Source organism: Ursus maritimus, unplaced genomic scaffold (genome assembly GCF_017311325.1).
Source record: "Ursus maritimus isolate PB19 unplaced genomic scaffold, ASM1731132v1 scaffold_16, whole genome shotgun sequence".
NCBI classification, from domain to species: Eukaryota; Metazoa; Chordata; class Mammalia; order Carnivora; family Ursidae; genus Ursus; species Ursus maritimus.
This window is the reverse complement of record NW_024424008.1, coordinates 52,752,441-52,757,225: the sequence shown is the minus strand read 5'-3', so window position 1 is coordinate 52,757,225 and position 4,785 is coordinate 52,752,441.

Sequence of the window (4,785 nt, the reverse complement as noted above, 5' to 3'; positions counted from 1 at the left end):
AGTCTTGGTCGTATTTTTTTTCTTTCAGCACTTCCTTTGAATACATCATGCTACTTTGAATATATCATGTTATTCTCTTCTAGCCTACAAAGTTTCTGCTAAAAAAATCATCTGATAGCCTTATGGGCTTTTCCTTCCACGTAACCATTTTGTTTTGCTGCTTTTAAAATTCTCTCTCTTTATGATTACTTTTTTCCATTTCAGTTATTATGTGTCTTGGTATGGACATCCTTGGGTTCATCATGTTAGGGGCTCTCTGTGCTTCCTGGGCCTGGATATCTGTTTTCTTCCCCAGATTTGGGAAGTTTTCAGCCTTTATTTCTTCAAAAAAATTGTCTGCCTCTTTATTTTCTCTTTGGGATCCCTGTAATGCAAATGTTATTATACTCGATGTCACACATTTCCCTTAACTTACTCTCATTTCTTTTTTCTTTTTATTTTATTTTTAGAGAGAGAGAGAGTGTGCATGAGTCGGGGGAGGGGCAGAGGAAGAGAGAGAGAGAGAATCTTAAGCTGGCTCCACACTGAGTGTGGGGCCCGATGTGGGGCTTGATCTCATGACCCTGAGATCATGACCTGAGCCAAAATCAAGAGTTGGATGCTTAACCAACTGAGCCACACAGGCGCCCTAACTCACTCTCATTTCCCATCATTCTTTTTTTCTTTTTGCTATTCAGCTTAGCTGGTTTCCATGTCTTCCAGATTGCCTATCCATTCTTTTGCATTCTCTAATCTGCTATTGATTCCCTCCAGTGTATTTTTCATTGCAGTTATTGCATTCTTTAGCTCTGACCAGTTCTTTTGAATGTTTCTTATCTCTTTTTTGAAGTTCTCACTGAATTTATCAAGTTCATTGAGTATTTTTTTGACCGTTTTTTTTGAATTCTTTATCAGGCATATTGCCTATCTCCATTTCACTCAACTCTTTTACTGTGATTTTTTTTTTCTTGTGCTTCCGTTTGGGACATATTCCTCTGGCTCCCACATCTAGCCCTCTTTGTTTCTATGTATTAGGTAAGTCAGTTATATCTCCTGGTCTTGAAAGTAATGGTTTTCTATGGAGGAGGTCCTGTGGTGCCCTCTAGTGCAGTCCCCCCTGGTCACCAGAACTGGGTTCTCTAGGGGTGTTCCCTGTGTGGGCTGCATGCACCCTCCTGTTGTCGCCAAGCTGCAGTTTCCTTCAGTCTAGCTACGGGGTCCCATTTTGTCCCATTTTGAGGCAGGGTTTGCTCCCTGTGCTGTGGAGAGGCCCAGTTGCAGCTGCAGGGAGTTCACTGGTGGGTGGGGCCAGCACTCACCCTGGCTATCTCCATTTAGCCCTTTAACAGCTACTGTTCTTGCAGCCAACTAACAGGCACAGCTGAAGGAACTGCAGGCACACCAGTGTGTGGGGTTATCTCCTCTCCTTTCACCCAGGGAAGGAGTCAGTTTGGGGTGGCACTAGTCCAGTCCAGGGTTGCCTGCTGCGAGTGGGGGAGCAGGAGCCTCTTTGGAGGGATGTGTGCCAAGGCAGGTGGGTTGGATGCAGTGGTTGCACATGGAAACACTGTGGTGGGGCCTTACGATGCTAGCAAGGTAGATGGAGAGTGGTAGAAATGGCTCCCAGGATCCTCTGGCTATGGAGGCTGGGGGAGGGGAAGAGAAATTGTGGTTGCCAGCACTTTTGTTTCTGGAATAATCTCCTGCAGATCCCTGTCCCTCTTGTACCCGTTCTAAGGTGCATCAGTAAGTCTTCACATACACCCTAGGTCCATTTCAAACTGCTGCTTCTGTGCCGTGTCTTGGGATGAGTTCTCTGGTATGCTGTCTTTTTATGGGTGGGTAATCCGTTTCCTATCACTCGCTAGGTCTCCCAAGGGTAAGCTCCCTGACTTTTAAATGTTCTGGAGTTAAGCTTCACTTGTTTTCAAAGTCAGATGTTAGGGAGACTTGGTTTCACAGTTTGGAGTACAATCCTTTTCTCCGTGCTTGTGACACCCCTCCTGTTTGTGGTTAGTTGTGCCAAGGTTTGGTTCCCAGCTGCCTCTCTACCCCTCTTACCCTTTTTATGTGGCTTTCTGTCTACAATGACATGTGGAAGTCTGTTCTGCCAGTCTTCAGGGCATTTTCAGTTACTTGCTTAAATGTAGCTCTTATTTAGGTGTGTCTGTGGGATGATGTGAGATCAGAATCCTCCTACTCAGCCATCTTCCCAAAATTCTAGTTTGCTCTTTTTAGGGAAAGCTATTTTCTTCCCCCATTTTCCTACCCAAGCCCTTCAGTGATCTACTATGTCCTTCCAGTAGTCCAAAATCTTTGATATGGCCTTGATCTCCCCGCTGCCTGCCTCTCCAGCTCCTTTTCACATCCTCTCTCCCATAATTTGGCACTGTGATACAGCACACCAGGCTTTTTCCTTGCTCATGGACTTTTACATGGATTTATTTCTCTCTGCCACAGCCCCATCACTACCATCTGGCCAGCTTTTATATCTCAACTCAAATACTGCTTTCTCAAGGAAGACTTCCATGACTGCCCTTCTTCCACTGCGTACCCAAATGAGTTTAGGATCCCTCTGTTAACCTCATATTCCTCCTCTAGAATACAGGCAACATGAGACCAGGTGCTGGCACACCATTGTATCCTCAGTGCCTAGCACAGTGCCTGGCACTTTGTAGATATGTCATTTATTCAACTAACAGTATTGGGTGCCGCTATCTGTCAGGTACCCTTCTTTTTTTTTTTTTTTTTTTTTTTTAAGATTTTATTTATTCAACAGAGATAGAGACAGCCAGCGAGAGAGGGAACACAGCAGGGGAGTGGGAGAGGAAGAAGCAGGCTCCTAGCAGAGGAGCCTGATGTGGGGCTCGATCCCATAACACTGGGATCACGCCCTGAGCCAAAGGCAGACGCTTAACCGCTGTGCCACCCAGGCGCCCGTGTCAGGTACCCTTCTAAGTGCAGATATTCATAAGAGCATGGCTGGCCAGGGAGGCCTTAGTCCTTGACTATAACCTCCTTCAGAAACTGTAATACACTGGCTATATATTAAGTCTGGTGTGGGGAGGGCAGCCTTCCCCATTAGACATGTCAGATAAAGCCTTTGTAATTACCTATGGTTGGGCCTGAAAAATCATACATAGGGTTTTTGCCAGAAATGGGACTCCTCAGGGCACTTGTTGTGATGAGCACTGGGTGTTGTAAGTGATCAATCATTGAATTCTCCTGAAACCAATATTGCGCTGTATGTTAGCTAACTAGGATTTAAATAAAAATCTGAAAAAAATAAAAAGGAAATGGTACTCCTCAGAAATTAGAGGATATTTTTCTCTTGAGAAATTGAACAACTCAAGAGAAACCTTTCCAGATACTGGTGTGTGTGTGTGTGTGTGTGTGTGTGTGTGTGCGCGCTGCTAAAAAAGTATATTCAGGGACGCCTGGGTGGCTCAGTCAGTTAAGTGTCTTCCTTCGGTTCAGGTCACGATCCCAGGGTCTTGGGATCGAGTCCCAAGTTGGGCTCCTTGCTCAGTGGGGAGCCTGCTTCTCCCCCTGCTTGTGCTCTCTCTCTCCCTGACAGATAAATAAACAAAACCTTTTTTTTTTTAAAAAAAAGTATATTCAGAGAACAGGGAGATGCTCTAAAATGAAACCAAAACAGTGACTAAAAAAAAAAAATATAAGTGCCGAACGATAATGTCAAGAAACTCTTGCAGGAAATATAGTAAAAAGGTAGAAAATAGAAAAATTAGGAAATTTGGAAGATAAACCCAGGAGATGCAATATTGGGCTATTATAGAAGGAGAGAATAGAGAAAATGACAGGGGACAATTATCAAAGAAATAATAATACAGTATTCCTGAAATTAAGAACACTAGCCTCTAGTTTGAAAGGATCTGTGGTGTGTCCAGCCAATAAGTGAAAAAGTCTTTACTCCTACTCACCTCAAATCATACGATAATTAACACCAGTCTAAAGAGATGATTTGAAGAGATGGCAAGATGAGAAAAACAGATAACATAGCTTTTATAAATCATAACAGTACTGAACTTCTCTATAGTTACAGAAAACTGAAGAATAATGGACTTTAAAATTTTGAGGGAAAACCATTATCAACTCAGAATTCTAGACTCGGCCAAACTATCCAACAAGTGTCATGGTAGAATAAAAATACTTCTGGATAGGTAAGAAGTAAAAATTAAAATCTTTCCCTTGTAAAGTTTTGGGAAGATATACTTGATCAAAATGAGGAGTAAACTCAGGAGACGGGAGGTGCTACACAGGAAAGTGGGAGGGGGTGGGTTTGCCAGGTTGGTACCCTGTCTAGCAGGTAGAAAGTAGCCATCTCTGATGGGAATAGATGGATAAAATGCTCTGGGGAAGAATTGTGGATAAAGATAGACTTGAAACACTGACGTCAGGGATGTTTCAGAAAATAAAAATGGAAGAATTTTCATAGATATGATGGAGGATGTGGTCAAATTAAAGATAAATACATAGAAAATGAAGCAAATAACATTTTAATAAAACCAAAAATTTGTGATGGTGAGGGGAGGTATGCTATGTGGCCCAACAGATAGCAAATTGAATTTGCAATGTATACGTGACTAATTTAACTAAAAAGCTCTTGTACATACAGTTGACCCTTAAACAGCACAGGGGTTGGGGTACCACCTATCTGCACAGTGAAAAATCTGCATAAAACTTTTGACTCCTCCAAAGCTTAACTACTAATAATGTACTGTGGACTAGAAGCTTTCCTGGTGGTATAAATGGTCGATTAACACATTTTGTATGTCACATATATAT